General features: G+C 37.9%; 1 long non-coding RNA gene across 1 annotated transcript; it reads left to right on the forward strand.

Annotated features, from left to right (window-relative positions):
- Nucleotides 1–16,745: 16,745 nt before the first annotated feature.
- On the forward strand, nucleotides 16,746–17,887 carry LOC149232871 (uncharacterized). Its single transcript, XR_016248191.1, has 3 exons — nucleotides 16,746–16,865; nucleotides 17,015–17,109; nucleotides 17,345–17,887. It is a non-coding gene; the product is annotated as an uncharacterized LOC149232871 (long non-coding RNA).
- Nucleotides 17,888–18,190: the final 303 nt, after the last annotated feature.

The following is an 18,190-nucleotide window of genomic DNA, read 5'->3' on the forward strand; positions in this document are numbered from 1 at the left end:
TTGCCGTCAACAAAAGCAATGCTATCACCCTTACCCTCTAGACAAGAAATAGAAAGTTTTTCTTCAAACTTGGAACATATAAGATGCTTTTAAGGTGAATGCTTCCACCTGAGTCGAGCTATAATGATCAGTGTTTTTAAAACCGGAACCGGTGACCGAACCGGTCCACCTAATGAACCGGTTTACCGACCGGAACCGGTCTAACCGGGACTGGTTTGGTCTAAACGAACCGGTTTTTAAAAAATACATTAAATAATTAATTTTTAATGAAACAAAACTATTTTTAAGATGTAAAACCATGATTCCAAGCCAATAGAGACAAAATATGCAAAGTTTGCTCATTTATATACCATGCAAAGGTGAATATATCAAAATGGCACCGAGTGCAATACATATCATCGACAAAATAGCAAAATACATAAGAAATGAGGCTCTAAATGGCCTATAAAGTCCAAAAACAATGCTGCAAGCTATGAGGCCATTGGCCTACTACAAGTCTTCAGTTAAGTTATAAACCGGCCGGATGTAATGTCCTTCAGTCTGCATATTTATTCTCTCTACAAATCTATAGAAGTTAGGAGTAGGACATCTCTTGTTAAGGGAAAAATTTCAACTCTTATTGGTGAATAAATATTATTAGGATCCTTGAGTTGACTGTTGAACAGATCAAAGCTATCCTTTTGCAGTGATTGGTGAATCTTGATAAGCCCTAGATTTATGAGTTTTCGGACTTTGCAATAAGCAAAAGATTAGCAAGTGTTGAAGTGACATATGTGATATATGAATAAAAGACACCTTTGTTAGGTATCCCATTGTGAATATATGACATTGACCCCCTCCGCAATCTCATTGTCTTGTTGAACAACTTAAAGTATCAAAATGCACTAAGCCAATGATTGAATTTAGTGTTGTGTTTTAGCTCAGAGCATTATAATTGAAGGCATATCTTTAGTTATACTAAGAACAATTGGAGTCATCTTTGCAAGTCAAAAGGAAACAACATTAAGCAAAAGCATCTTGATAATATAACCAAAAAAGGGACTATTATTTCATATTTAATCACAGTGAGAATTTTAAAAACTACACAGTTCATGACTAAGGGTTTTCATCATTTACAGTAACACTAACAGTGACAAGTAGCAGTGTATCTTGAGAAAGTCTTTTGTAGAAGGTGACTTTGTATTTATTAGGAAAGTTCAAATGATGTAGGACAACAAGATATTGACTGTCCTATTTTGGTTTTAGCAACAATATTATTGATCATAAGAAGTGACAGTGGTACAATGATAATAACTTAACAGTGAACAATGTCCATAAACTGGCCGGTTTAGGACGGAACTGGCCGGTTTGCTATAAACCGGCCGGTTCCGCCCTAAACCGGCCGGTTTTTACCGGTTAGGGCCTATTTTTGGGCACGTTGGGGTGTAAACCGGGTTAGAAGGGCCGGTTCGGACCGGCCAGCCCTCCAACCGGCTGGTTAGACCGGTAACCGGTTTTCTGGGCCGGTTTTAAAAACTATGATAATGATGAGATGCCTTTCAGTGGATATCTCTTGTTGTATCCAAGTTCGATAGAGTGAGATGAGTTTCCCTTAGATAGGGTTTGGAGCTGATTGCATTCTCCCGTCATATGTCTAGAGGAACCACTGTCAATAACCCATACATTCTCGTCCTTAAATGTGCTGGATAAAGCAGAAAACAAGCTTTGATCTGTTATTTCCTTTGCGAGCTTGGCGATGATCTTTAATAGACAATTCTTGATAGATGTAGTGAGATTTCCAAGAACCTTGAAACCCTTCCTTATAACCCTTGCCATAATGCTAACAAAGATGTGATCTTTAGTTTCCTTCTTGCACCTTAGCTCTGGTACCATGTTGGAAAATATAGAGACTTGTAGGTTAGAACTTATTTTCCTTATAATGATAATTACTTGTGATATTATTTGGTTCTTTGTTACTTCTTTAGATCTGTTCATCAAGAAATTACCAAAACAATGAAGATCATAGAGAAACAAAGTACAAGATATAGGCTTCAAGCCAGGGCAACACTCAAAAAATGCTTCTCTTCTTGTTTAGAATCTACTAACAAAAGAGACTTCCAAGACCCAAAGACCAAAGCCAACAAACCCTTCAAGCCCCAAGCTAGCCCCCAACAAGCTCTTCCTTGAGACAACTTCTAGAACATCGATACTGCTTCATTGCTACTGCAACTTCGAGCCCTGCAACAGAATTTCGGCCCTGCAATTTCAGTCCCCTACAACTACTACAAAATTTCGTATCCCTGCAACTGGCAACTTCACAAACCCTAACAAGACAAGAGAAAAGATTCCTTGACAAAATTTCGACTTCTATTCTTTTTCTTCGTCCTCCCAGCTACTCTTCTTCTTCTTCGCTATTGCAGATCGAGCTTGCTTGAGATGTGTGTCCAAATGAGGTCGAGCTCCCTTGTATTTATAGCCTTTCTTGAGGGTTGAATAACCCTCCTTTAGGCCGATTTGATATTTCTCTTGGGCCGACTTCGTATTGGGCTTATCCACGACTTTTCTTTGATAAAATGAATATTTTTCTTCATTACAATGAGTCCAAATGAGACTATGACACATGACCAATATTATTCTTTATCCTAGAAAGACCTAGAAAGACCTATAAGACCTAAAAGCACGAAGAACATTCTTTTGACTCAAAACTTGAGTATGAGACCCATACTCCAAAATATAATTTCTTTTTCTTTACTTATAAAGAAAATACAATGTCATGATTATAATTACATCAAAATGAAGACCGAACCTAGTTACAATTTTCAACACACACTGCTAATCTGTGAGTGGTTTGTGAGAGGTCTGAAAAGTCTTTCAAATAGCTGAAAACCGAGACTGCAGATCAAAGTGAAATATATTCAAACAATCATGCACAAATGAGACGCCTACAATGCTACATAATTGACTGTCACATAGATTTCCTTTCAGTTTGGACGTGTTCAGCCTTTTTATTCATGACTCTTCCAGTGACCTAGCAGATTGCTTAATGCTGATTTGATGAGATCAATTGTAGATTAAGGCACATGAACAGAGCATGTGAAGGCACTCTTATAAGCCATTTAGTGATAGACAATAAATAAATATTTCCGGCCTCTATGATTCTACAAGAACATCTCTTCTCAAACAAACAAATGCAGAAAAAGAGTTCGAGTGGAATAGATCAAATGCTAAGTAACTTGACCAAATTTGGAAATTCTTTACTTGTTTGATTATTGACAGATCTTTAAATATTTCTAGATATACGCCATTCATAAATCAGGTCTGTTATGATAAAAAACAGATTTGGACTCTTTCCTCAACAATTTCTTGGATTACTACCATGGAGAGAGAAGTGCTATGATGCTCTTAAGACCAAATTGCTCTTTATGAACAATCGTTAACCTCATAGTAGTCTCATATTTTGCAAGAATAAGTAATCCACTACTACACTCGACTTCATCAAATGCTTAGTATCAAATCTCCAACAACATTTTTTAAAGCTTCCTCATTGGCTCTTTCATGGCCTTCCAATGGAACACCACCATGGATTTACTGGGCCTCTTAAGACTCAAGGACACTTTGATACAATGTTAATATTATAGCACAAGTAAGACATGATAAAAACTAGGAAAAACGGCCTTAATCCATTCTCTACTCATTGTATTGATCTTATGATATCAATTTATTATACATGAAATTAACCACTTCTAGATCTAAATCTCACTCACAACTCATTTGTGGATCATGACAAAGCCACATCACTAGATAAGGATTACAACTCATAAATAGGTGGTTTCAGACTTCGATATCGTCTAGGGACTCACAATCTAACTTGTCAAAACATTAAAAGGTTTGGTTGTGGTTGTAACCTACCAACCAACCAAAATTGTAGTTTTCATGATATATTTAATATTAAAATGTAAATAAGATAGAAGCCACTTTTGCCTATAATGACTGTATAGTAATTAAATACGAATGTTTCTCACACGACGTAGTTAGGAATAGATAATGGTAGAACAATCCTGTGAAAAGCCAGTTGTATATGAATAAGAATATATAATATCATCATTAATAGGATTCTTAGTGTATTGGCCTTTGACTTGTACATGGGCAGTGGAAAGCCTTAACAAGTTCATATACCATACCCTTGCGGCTGTTGTGGAGGTGCTGAACTATTCATCAGTTCACTCATAGCTAGAGCATCAAAGGTTATAGGACTAGATGGTTCCCAAACAGAGCCCCCCCAACGACAGGTTCCTTCACAACGTTAGCAGAGTAGCCAGAGAGTTAGCCAGAGCTTTATTCCTTTGGCCTTAGATGGTAGAAGTATCCCTCGCTCCTACATCCTCAGGATCATGTAGCTAGACACCTCGTTGGATCCAAGGGACTCTGATAGCGCGCTAGCGCCATTGTCACACCCCTCATCGTCGGCTATCATATTCAGACATTCTTAACATCATTGGCCTCCAACCTTGGACTTATTCACTTAGCCATCTACATTATGCGGTTATATGCATGTTTATGAGGCTGTCCTATTATTGTATCCTTTTCTACCTCATTTGATTCGAGATTTAGCTTTGGCATTTTCTAGGAGTTGCAATTGCACTCCCACATTGTACTCATACTAGTTGTATCCTTCAGTCCCGTTGACCTATTTATGGTCATTTGTTGGACATTAATAAAATTATCTTATCTTTATCTTATTTCAGATAATGTATAATCCCTTTAAGGAACTTGGTGTCCACAATGCACATATTCGTAACAAACATAATAATATATATTTATGAAAAGCTGTAAAAGTGTGTGCCTTAAGAAAGAGACACGACTCTTCTATTGAAGAATTTAGGGCATTCAAGTTAATATGATTCTTCTTGTCAATGATAACTATTTGTGAAGTATTTTTAACTTTTCTTATTATCTCAACCTTTGCTTGTTATTATTAGTAGATCATGTCTTCTCATTTTATCAAATAGTTACCAAACCAAAAGAGACAAGAACACAAGATGTTGGCTATCTGCCAGTGTCAAAACCTCTCACTCTTTGAGAGGAAAACCCACACAAAATTATTCTTATAGAGATTCCAATTGACGAATACCAAGACCATGACCCTTGACCTATTTAGCCACTCCAAGACCAAGACACCAATCCTCTTCTTTGTCACAACTGAGATCATCATCATTGCCGCACCATTGAGGCCATCACTACTACACCACCGAAATCTTCATTACTGCTGCAACACCATTGCTGCACCTTCACCGAGGTCTTCATCATAACAACTAGATCATTGTTGTTGCACCATTGCTGCTCCTTCACTGAGATCTTCACCTTATGACTATGTCTCCTTTAAGATCGAGATCATAGTTGTGCTAAGATCATGACTGCACCTTGAAGTATGTCAAGACTGTGTGTGTTATATCGAGATCATAATTGAGATCTTGACTGCGTCTGGAGGTATGTCGAGACAGAGTGTTCTCTCCCCGCACCGAGATCATCCTTGTCACCACTATGCCAACACTGTACCTTTGTGGTACCCATCCGAAAGTGTCTTACAGTTTCATCTGAAATTTCAAAGTTGTATGTGCGAAGATCTCAGGCCTGTACACATTTGAAAATCTCAGACCTTCTTGGTTGTACCCATCCGAAGTGACTTACTGTTTTTCCATCCGAAATTTCAGGGACATATGTGAAGATCTCACTGTATTTACCACCGAGATTTCAGAGGTATGTTGAGATCCTGAACCTTCCCTTTTGCGCAGACCCTAGCTGGGTATATATAGTGGTTTGTCCTCCATATTTAGCCGACATGAACCAATGAAGAGATGTGTCACCTTATTTGAGCCGACATGACTGCTTTTTATTCATTTAATTCCTTTTGCAGACCGACATTAAGAGGATTGTGCTTGTCTTTTTGGAGGGTTTTTCTAGACACTAGGTTGACTCATATATATTTTACATATGCTCAAGAAGAGCTCTTCATACATGACATTGACTCTTTGACTCAATAATAAATTCTAAGGCTCTCAATGGGAGCCACTAATAAATAAACCTCTTGCTCATGAAACCCATGCAACAAGGCATACAAAAATAATTTTGTTTCTTTTATTTCATCATTTACAAAGATCATGTCGTTATGAAGACCGAACCTGATTACACTTTTTTCAACACTCCCTCTTAACTTGGGAGGTATTCATAATGGTACTTGGTCATTCTCAATTTGAAGAATTTATAAGAAGAATCGGATTACTAACCCATCTGTATAGCATCATAGTAACCAACATTGTTTCCATAGCAAGGCCTTGATTGACATCTCTATCTCTTATTGGATCAGAGCACAACGTTGGCAAGGCCAATGACTATAGACACCTTCATCATTGTTTCTCAAGGTACATACCCACCCGGGTGTTCATTGAGTATCACCTTCTAGGACTATTCTTATCTTGGGTTCCCAACACTCAAAGAATATCGGTCCTCTTGCCCACTCTTATCTTGGATGCCCTACACATCCTCAAAGAGCATCAGATACCAGATGATTAGCCAATCCTCCATTCTTTCTTCCTAAGTGAAGACAAGAATGTTGTGTCTATCTCTCCCTCTCAACTAGAGAGGATACATCCATAATGTGTCTACATTTCTCTTCATGGCCTTCACTAAGACTTACGATTGTTAGTCTTGGTCTAGTGCATGACACATGAAATGGAAAAAGACAACTGTCACTCCTTTTTAATTAGGGGTGATCCAATCCAACCTCCCTCTTGATCAGGGACCTGTTAGAGTTCCCTCTTAACAAGGGACTCTCCTTTTTCATCAGCAGCTTCTTCTTCGTGGGCCCTTAAGCTGCTTGATCAACTTCTTTCCTTGTTGTCATGAAATTCAATGGAGCTTCTTCCTTGTAGGGCATTGGCCATCCATCACTTTCCTTCTTGGTTCATTATGTCATTCCTTTCTTCATGGAAAGTGGCCTTCTTGATACATCTCTGGAACCTCCGTCATATGGCTACTTCTTCCTTATCATGTTTCTTTCAGGAATTTCCATGCACCACATGGATGCTAGTTGTACTTGTACTTATAATTCTGGTTCCAGTAGCCCTACATGAACTCATCCAGATATTATTCAAGAAATCATAACATTAAATCAAATAGTACCTCTCAAGATGGCTCTTCATCATGACATCTTTCTGTAGGTATCAACATCCTTTATACATGTTGACACATCTCCCAAAGATATGCATTGTTAAGGGTCTCCATCTTTTTCAGACTTTCATCAGAGTCTTCATATCTTTTCCGAGAGATTTCCTAGTCAAATCTTCTTGGTCCTTTGGATGTTGATTGCCTTCATCATGGTTGCATATCTCACGATCTCTTCCTTCCTCACACATTCCTTTCCCAGGAGCTTTCAATTAGAATTTCTTAATTGTAGTCAACCACCTCATACTTCATATGAGGACATATTATGTTGATTTCATCTTAGTGTGACTTATGCCTTCCTGCGTCCTTTCATAAGAGGAGATCCTTTTCCCTTGATCATGCTTCTCAAGATAGAAGTAGTGATCCATGTTACCTGCAACCATACGACATGATATTATAATATTAACACAAGCATACATACCTCATTTTACCTTTAGGTCATCTAGGCTTCTTCCAGTAGCTTCCTTGATTGAAAAGATCTTCAATCCTTGATCTGCTTCATCATACAATCATCCCATGAATTCCATAAGTTGGAGTTCCTGATGAAACACTTGCTTCCTCTCTAGATTAGTGAACCCTCCGATGAGGATTCCATCAAAGAAACTTGAGCATCTTGCATATCCCCATCTGGCGGATGTTTTCCCTTTTGTATGATGAGCCTTGTCCTGGATGACTTCTTCCTTTCCTGCAATATCTAATGAGGTTCCCAAGAGCTATATCCTTCATGTTTGACTATCATAGATTATGTGCTCCATGATTCCCATGATGATGTCACGAGCTCTTGTTTCTAATGCTTCCATGATGCCACGATGCATCTTATTATCATGGTCATATCTATAACACAAGAGACCTGTTACTCCCTCTTTCCTTGGCCCCTTTTTTTTCCAGCTTCGTCAATCTTTCTGGTGATATGAGCTTCTTTCCATCATCTTTCCATAGCATTGAATCTTAGCTATATAATTCTGTCTTGTTTGAGGACCAACCTTCCCTTTCCTTTCTGCACATGTTTGAGTCCTTTAACCTTCAACACTTTTGCCCACAACTTGTCCTTTTCTATCTAGCATAGAGACCACAAGTTGTCGAATGAGGTAACCTTCTTGTTCATGGACATTTGTTACCTTGCTTATTAGTTAATGATGATTATCTTCTTATCATCTCTCCCAAATCTCCCAATTGAGATCTCATGAAGATATTCCTTCATTCTTTGATACCGTCAATCAGGGCTAAGTGATATGACATTCTTCACTGTATTTCAGAGAGTATATCTTGTAGCATTTCATATATCTCTTTTATGTTTCCTTTCTTGCTACATACAGAGGAGAGGACCTTAAGAGTTCCTTCCCATGAATTAAAGATTGGAAAGTACTTTCTTAACAAGTGAAAATGAACTCTTCTACTTGATCACTTTGATGATGGTTGAAGATGTATTAGGGCTTCTCCTTGGATGATCTTCTTTCAAATGAGAAAGCCTTTCCTTAATAGAAAAGGTTGCTCCTTTTGATGAGGACAATTTGTTGCTTCTTTGGATGATCTTCTTTTAGGGCAAGGAGATAATCCTTTCTGGAAGATGACCATGCCTTATTGCCTTCAATATGCTTTGCCTTCTTTTGTAGTGTAGATCAGGACTGCTTCTAGGTTTCATCCTTTTCCAAAATGATGTGATCTTCGTTTTTGAGGTCCTTTGAGCTACCTTGCTTTTTAGACAACTTGATGAGGGTCTTGGTGGCCTTTTGATGATGACTTGTGGAAACAAAAGTTCTTGCTGTTGTAGACTGCTTCTTTGAATGTCTCTTTGCTACCCTTCCTTTGACTTCAGCACCTTAGCTCTAAAACCATGTTGAAGAATCTAGGGCATTCAAGTTAATATGATTCTTCTTGTCGATGATAACTATTTGTGAAGTATTTTTAACTTTTCTTATTAGCACATTCTTTGCTTGTTATTATTATTAGAGTGTGTCTTCTCATTTCATCAAATAGTTACCAAAACAAAAGAGACAAAAACACAAGATGTTGGCTATCTGCCAGGGCCAAAACCTCTCTCTTTGAGAGGAAATCCCACACAAAATTATTCTTATAGAGATTCTAATTGATGAATACCAAGACCATGATCCTTGACCTATTTAGCCACTCCAAGACCAAGAAACTAATCCTCTACTGCTGAGATCATCATCACTGATGTGTTCTCCATGGCGACTGTAGCAGGATTGATGTGTTCTCATGTGAGGCCTGGATTGATGTGTTCTCCATGGCGATTGTAGCAGGATTGATGTGTTCTCCTGTGAGGACGGGATTGATGTGTTTTCCTGTGAGGACGGGATTGATTAAGTTCTCCTGTCGAGACATCCTACCCATGCAGTTTGGGACTCATGGGAAGTACCTCTCATCTGATCAATGAGCAGGGAAATGAAGTTAGGGACCATAGTAGTACCGATGGATGCATCGTTGTATTTATCGTACTCCCTACGCTAGGATGACCTCCATTGATCTAGGATCAATGATATTGGTCTGGGACCAGTGGTAGGAGTTGTACCATACTATGACACTGGCTTCGGGTCGGTTGAGACTGGTCTGGGACCAGTGGTACATACTCTGAGACTGACTTTGAGTCAGTATGATACATCCTCGATCATTTCTTCTTCATAATTCAGACAAAAGTAGAGCAGAATAGAACAAAGCAGAGCAGCGCATAACAGAGCAGAGCTGTATAGATCAGTACATGGCAGAACAAGACAAAGCAGAATAGGCAGAATAGAGCAGAGCAGGGCAAGGGTTAGGTTGTACAGGGCAGTGCATTTGATGGATGAATAGTAACGATTGATAGACAGACTGCAAATGAGGTTCTCCCTAGTTGAGAGGGAGTGTTAAAATTGGCAACTAGGGCAAAACTTCATGTGGGTAATCTTATTCATGGCTGATAATATTTTTATTAGATTCCCCTCGTCGAGAGGTGTAGGATTGATATAAAGATGATCCGATTACGATAAGTATTCACAGAGATATGAATTTATTTTGATTATGGAATTATTATCAAGCCGACCTACAACTCATGTAGGCTCAGAAGCCCAACAGTCGCATTTATTTAAACACCAACGTTGTGTATAAATATAGGAGGAATTTTCCTCATTTGGACTCACTCATCTCATCACATCTCTCTCTCTCTACTACGCAGAAAAGAGTCTCTTCTCTATTGCGCGGAAAAGGGTCTCTCCCTCACACATGTGAAGCCGGAAGCTGTCGAAACTGAAGCTGCAACTGCAAAAGTAAAGTTTGACTTGTGTGGACTAGAAGATCTCCTCATCTGAACTGCGCTGTAGGTTCATCTGAACCTCCTCTGAAAGCCACAACTTTTGGTGGTGGAATCAAGTCAATCCGACGGATGGTTTGCAAGATATCGACTGCCCTAGTTTGAAGCTAGAAGCTGCCGAAACTAAAGTTGCAATTGCAGAAGTAAAGTTTGACCTGCGTGGACTAGAAGATCTCCTCACCTGAACTGCGCTGTAGGTTCATCTGAACCTCCTCTGGAAGCCACAACTTTTGGTGGTGGAATCAAGCCAATCCGATGGTCGGTTTGTGAGATATTGTCTGCTCTAGTTTGATGAGGAAGCCACTAATGCTGATGTTGCTGATCTAGGGTTTGCTACTGCTGATATAAATCAGATTTATTGTACTATTTCTCTCTGCTGAATTATTGAAGATAAAAGAAGATTTGATCAAAGGGTTTCCCCACACATTGTGGGGTTTGTCCTTGGCTAGCTGTCACATCTTGTGTCTCTTGTCTTGGCTTGTTTTCTGTCGATCGTTTAATGTTCTATCTTCACTTTACTTTATGTACATGTGATTGCTAATCTGTGGAATATAATAAGAAAAAGAAGTAAACTGTTATAAGCATAGAACATACCATAACTTAACATGGTATCAACGCTGAGGTGAAGACAAAACCCGAGCAAGAGCAAGAGCAATCACCGAAGAGAAGATTGTCAAGGCTATCCTAAAAGAACTATGGGGTCCTCAACACTCTTTCCTGCCAAAGACAAGCTCCGTGAGAACACTGACTATCATGGATGGAAGATGTCTATCAATCTAACCCTAGAAGATCAAGGAGTGTTTGGACCATGTAAGATGCAATATTGTTGAGCCTCCATCAAATGTATCCGCTGCTGCCAGGTACAAATGGAAAACCTGAGAAGTCAAAACAAAGAAGATCATCCGGGACTCTATCGACAAGCACTTGGTGGCCTACATCTCTGACCTGAACACCCCCAAGGAAATCTACGATAGACTGATGAGTTAATTTAAAGTTAATGATGCAAATCAAGTTTTGCTTCTTAGAAATAAGCTAAGGGAAATCAAGAAGGGTAAAGATGAGAGTATGCAACTATACTTCTTAAGAATCACCGAGATCAAGAACGATGTCCTATCTATTGGGGAGACTATTACTGATAGGGAAATGGCACTCACGACTCTTGGAGGATTACCATCCGAATGGTACGTGTTCAGGACTACTCTTCTGAACAATAATGTAATTCCTTGTTTCGAGTAATTAATGGCTAGATGCATTCAAAAAGAAACAAGGGTAGAAGAGCAAGAAATGCCCTTGCCTAAAGGTCCTCCTACTGCCTTTTCTTCTCATGCTAAGAAAAGAAATAATTCTGGGACTAAATCAAAAGGAAAGGCTGGACCTAAGGGTGGAAGAAAAGGACGATGTTACATCTGTGATAAAGCAAGTCACTATGCAAGGGAGTGCCCTGATAGAAAGCACTCACACCAGGACGATGATCAAAATCCCTTTGATGGCAATCAAAGGAATGACAAATTCAATAACAAAGGTAAGAGGAGAGCTAGGAATCAAGGAAGAGGACAACCATTCAAGAAGGCTAGAAATTCCAGGATGTATTAAATGCAGCTGACCTCCGAAAGAACCTGGTGTCCATCTCGGCAATGGAAGACAAAGGCTACAACGTAACCTTCACCGATGCAAGGTACGTGTAGCGAAAAATAATGTTAAGGATGCCTTTACTCTTGGGTTTTGTGTTGATTCATTATATCAGGTTGATGGAAGTTCGCTAGGTGTCATGTCTTATGACACATCTCTTCAATCCGAACTTTGGCATCGGAGGTTTGCCCCCCTTCATTATAAAGCTCTACTTGGTGTAAGACAAATGATGATAGGGATGCCCGAATTCGGAGTAGAGAAAGGTGGTATGTCTAGGATGTGCCGAAGGAAAGCTCAAAAGGGGACCATTCCCCTCAAGCCAAAGCAAGACCTCCGATATATTACAATTGGTTCACTCAAACATATCTGAGGCTGGCATCCAGAGGGAGACTACTACACCACATGCTCCTGAGCAGAATGGTGTGGCGGAAAGGAAGACCTGTACGATTGTGGAAGCTGTCTCTATGGGTAAATGATGTAACAATGCCTGATGTGGAGGAACCCATGGATCCTATTTATCCACCTGAGCCTTCCTCTTCTAAGAAGAGGCCTTCATGGCTTAGGGGGATACTTGATGATGCTGAAGGACATGCTGCACCCCGAGGAACCTTTCGTGAAAGTAAGAAACCTAATAGGTATCAGGGATACCTGACCATCATGAGCACAATCATACAAAATGAGCCTTCATCATTCTCAGATGTCGTCAAGCATCAAGTATGGAAGGATGCTATGACCGAAGAATATGAGTCTATTATGAAGAATGATGTCTGGGAAGTAGTTCCCAGACCCCAGGACAAGACAGTTGTTACTTCCAAATGGCTTTACAAGATAAAGCATGCGGCAAATGGAAATACAAAAAAGTACTATTAAAGCATGCGGCTACTGTTGATATAAATTAGATTTATTGTACTATTTCTCTCTGTTGAATTATTGAAGATAAAAGAAGATTTGATCAAAGGGTTTCCCCACACATTGTGGGGTTTGTCCCTGGCTAGCCGCCACATCTGGTGTCTCTTGTCTTGGCTTGTTTTCTATCGATCGTTTAATGTTCTATTTGCGCTTTACTTTATGTAAATGTGATTGCTAATCTGTGGAATAATATAAGAAAAAGAAGTAAAGTGTTATAAGCATAGAACATACCATAACTTAACATGAAGTGCAGAAGGTTGAGCAATGACGGCAGGGTATTGTGCAGGTAGCACAAGAAGTAGAAGAGCTCCTGCGATCCATGGTTGGAAGAGGTGGAAGGCTTGAAGATGTGACCAAAATGCAGTGATGGAGGTGAAGGTGGAAGGCTTGAAGATGTGACCAAAATGCAGTGATGGAGGTGAAGGTGGAAGGCTTGGAGATGTGACCAAAATGCAGTGATGGAGATGAAGGTGGAAGGCTTGAAGACATGAAGAAAGATGGAATACTAGAGGAGCTGGATGTATTCAAATTAGTCCCAGCTAAGGCAAAATTATGATTGGGGAATGGATGTGAATAGGCCATACAATTAGACACATGGTTGTGGTTTAATTGCAGGATGAAGGTTCTAGGTTTGGATGATACACTTTCCAGATTATTGCAGGGGTTTGGAGGCTTGGTTTGCGACTTTATAACACTTTGGTCCCTAGGTGTGGAAAGGTACAACTTCTTGAAGTTGAAATCAGATTCTACGTCTGTGGTATATCAACAGAAAATACTAGCCAACATTGACACTTATCCTACTAAGTGTCAGTGCTTGATCAAATATTCGGTGAGGTGTTTCACATTGCATCAGTCATGCTGGTCACATGACTTGTAGTTGACATTTTTGTTCATTTGGTGTCAACATCAAAATCTGATTCTTGGGGTGCATTATAGAGTTGTGCTGCAAAGTTGCAAACATCTTTGACATATTTGGTCCAGATGAGTTTGTATTATGGGACAAACATTTGTTCTTCATATGAGCATTAAGGGAGGGTGTTACAGTTAACATATAATAATGGCCATATGATAAAGTTATAATGACTTATGTCACTTACTAGATAAATAGAGTTGTGTTAGATTAGGTTAGAGCTCAAGTTGTACAAGATTTTGGTATGGAACTTTGTGCCCTTCTGGTTTGCATGCACTGTCAATGTTCTTGTGTGATTTTCCTCACAAGTACTTCAGTTAATAAGTTTTTTCCAACCAGACAAATTAACAATCCCCAGCCTTTTCCACTCAATCAAACAATCCAGACATTAAACTGATAAATTCCCTTTGAAAATGCTTACAATTTGCCTGAGCCAGACTGCATTCACTAAGCATTTTTTCTTCACAAATTCTTGGTTGCTTTCTCTGCCAAAATTTGGCCCATTTTTAGAATTTCTTCCTTTGCCAAATATACATGTCTTGGGCTTGTTTTTCTCCAAAAATATCTTCTCTTCTGGCTGGCAAACAGACTACTCTGCTAGGGCATGACTTCTGCAACTGCAAAAACATCATGCTGGCAGTTTGTCATGAATCTTTTGGACTGAAAGTGAACTGCTTGAATTTGGGTTGCTTCTCTGCTTAAATTTGGGTCTTACCGCAACCTGTCCCAATAAACTAAAGTACTGTACATAGCGTTATAGTCCTTTTTAAGACAATCCAAATCCCAAACCCCTAAACTGTGGTACTAGTATTGTTTACTATTATGTTGGCTCTGGAGTCCTATTATAACATAATTCTCATCTGAAGCTCAAAGCTAAGTCATTATAACTTTCACATATCGTCTTAACTTATACGTTCTAATATTGATGGAATCTATCTTTGTAACTTTTGATTTGGATGTATGGATGACGATGCTATCTATTAATTGCAGATATACAGAAGTACAAACTCCATACACACACGTGAATGCATGTGTTTTACATACATTTACACTTGATATTAACACATGAACTCCAAAAATTTTGTTGTTCATCTCTTCACCCTTTCCCATTACTTGCACGTGGACAACCTTTTTAAAACATGAAATATTGCGAAGTAATAAAATAATATTAAAAGATCTAATATTTAATTAACTGCGGAATTCTATTAATAACATTACAAAATGTTAAATTAGAATTTGTTTTTATGAAGAAATAGAAATGTGAGAGTATTATCATGGCAATTATTCTACACGTATAAAAAGTTAAAAACACAATAGAATATATATATATATATATGGAAACTACTTCATCGCACATGTATGGAGTGACGTCATAAATACTTCCATCACGCCCAATTATTACGATGTTTAAGTTCATATAATTAGTCTTATCATGCATAATGTTCGATTCAATAATATTTGCTTTTCTTAAGGGGATATCCTATCATTTACTTCGATACATCTATATGAACATACAACTATGGTTTTTTACAATTGCAGGTGACTCCATATAAAAGATGGATTTAATAATTATTTTAGGGGCTAGGAATTGTAAGTTTCATTAACATACAACTACTACAGTTTACAATTATAAGCGATTCCATATATAAAACATGAATTTAATACCTGTCTTTTGGTCTAAGAATTTTAAGAAATCACTTTTCTAATAATATAAATTTCAATGTATGGCAACCTCAATTATCCTTAATATTATATATCGACGAAGCATTCTTATGTTTCAGGATTATAATGTACATCTAATTCTTGATTAAATTTTAAGCTTTAGTTAAATTCTTAGATACCTAAATTGCCTCTGCAACAAACCCAAGAATAAGGTTTATGACATGTTGGGATTAGAGAAGTTTCTTGGAATATATTGGAATTTGAACATTTCAAAAGGTTACATGTATATATACTCAAGCAACTTTGTAGATCCCATTGTGTGTGTACAGATCTAACCCTTGGGCTTATATAAATAAAATTTCTAAGTCTGTTACTTAACCATCTACCAAAGGTGTGTTGCTGATGGGGAGGTCAGAAGCCGTTAGTTCAAATCCTGTTGAGTCCCTTAGGGATATTAGCTGATATATTGTTGGCAGTTTAGATGTCCTCTATCTGGATATTCTGGGGAATGGGGTTGGATTCCACGAAGTTTTCCCTGGAATATATATACACACATTTGCTTTTTAGTTTCTCAAACCTGATACTATGCTTATAAGCAGACTGTTGATCATAATCAGTTCTTTATCAAATGATAAATAAGTTTCTATCTGGTTGAATAGCTTATATATTGATGGATGTTCTTATAAGATTTAAGTTCTGCTTAATGTGTCTTATAATCAGGGACTGTTGTTTATAACTTTATATAAACGAGGTCAAATGAAGCCTTTTGATTAACAAGATTTATTTGACCAAAAGAACGTCGTCTATTTTCTCATTCCCCACTGCAGGATACATCACATAATTTTTACTTCTGATGGTGCTAACTTGAAATTAATTTAACTCTAAAACTGTCAAGATTTTATCTAGAGGAGGCAAGTATTATTTTATTGTCATTATGGACAAGGCATTGATTTGATTAACAAGGTCTAATGTCACATGGCTGTGATTGAATTACTATTTTTAAAGCCTTTAATCAATATATGTTCTCAGAAATGCTAATTTCCTCCGATGCTATTCAAACTGCTCTCGGAATATATTATTTTTCAGTAATGATCTGGAATTAAGAAGTTTGAAAAGTAGTTTATGCTATTTGATAGGTGCGGACTTACTCAGAGTGGGTGATAGATGGCGATTATGATTGGCCTACAGCCTGCAATAAATGTCAAGTAGGCTTTGATGATGGAGCTGCTACTACTCGACTGGGTTGCTTACGTAAGACTGACCTTCCTTCGAATAGGATATGGAATATTACCAATATCTTTGTGGTTCATTTAATGGTACATATGGATCTTCATTGCTTTTATCTGGCTTGATGGATTTTGGAAATCATTCCTGACTATTGTATTTTCAATTAAATTTAGATGTTGTGCATACACACTGTTTGGTGTCACATCTCCAAAGTTTTCCTCCCCACACAGCTCCAGCAGGATACGTCTGCCCTTCTTGTTCCTCTCCGGTAAAATGTTTTCTATATGTTTTCGTTATCTTAAAGTTCTCATCTGCATATCTTTAACAACGTTGACTTCTGGTATCTTTGTACTTTTGTAAAATTTGTCATTCATTTTAAGTTTTAACCATGTTTTCTGCTGTTGGTAACACAACTTAAATTTTGGAAATTTTATTTATCTTTCAATATACTCACTAGTGCATCTTTGTAACGTATATTGTGCTAAAATATATTTCGTCAGCAGCAAACATTTTGGTATAGAACTACTGGAAGTGACTTTGTGTATCTGCTGGTGGCAAACTGCCTTCCATTTGTTCAATTTGAGACTTCAAACAGTTATATGATTAACACCTTACACAAATCAAGGGTGGCAATGCAGCATATCCAGAACTGTCTCTGCAATAAAGCTTCTCTAATGGGACAAAAGAGGCATCAAATGATAAGTTTGACCTCTCATATTGTCTAACTGTGGCTGCAGTAAATACAATTGAATAGCAGGCTACACACAAGTGAAACTTATCGATATTGACATCTCAATGCATGGCTTCTAGAGCTACCTGTCATAAACATCATGGCCTAAGACTAATTGCATCGAGAGAAGTGAGGTGCATTCTACATTCTAGCATGGGAGAGATGCGTAATGTCTGTACCTAATGATGACATGGCACATGATATAATTTAGCCCAATATAATATTAATATTTTTAGAAAAAATAACAGCACAGTATGGATGAAATATGTAACATCCATGCTTATAAATCAAAATATATAAAAAGTCCTTGATACAATTTTTTTTTTTAAATGAAGAGAGTACCAAACATTAACCAATTAAAACATACACACTCCCTACTGTATATCCAAATTACTTCATGATCTTTTTGTAAGATTACACAGAAATTGAACAGAGAGGAAACCGAACAAGTGGGAAGAGAACTGTCAAGTTTATATTCATTCAAAATCATGATATGTCTTCCTACATATATACAAATGAAGAGGAGAAAGACATTACGTAATTATTTCTTGTTTATTTGTTATTAACTTTAAAGTACTTAATGTACTATGTATTAATGCAAAGTAAATGCTATTTAATA

This window comes from Pinus tabuliformis, chromosome J, assembly GCF_031772625.1.
Source record: "Pinus tabuliformis cultivar Carrire ecotype Pingquan chromosome J, CPIR1, whole genome shotgun sequence".
Lineage (NCBI taxonomy): Eukaryota > Viridiplantae > Streptophyta > Pinopsida > Pinales > Pinaceae > Pinus > Pinus tabuliformis.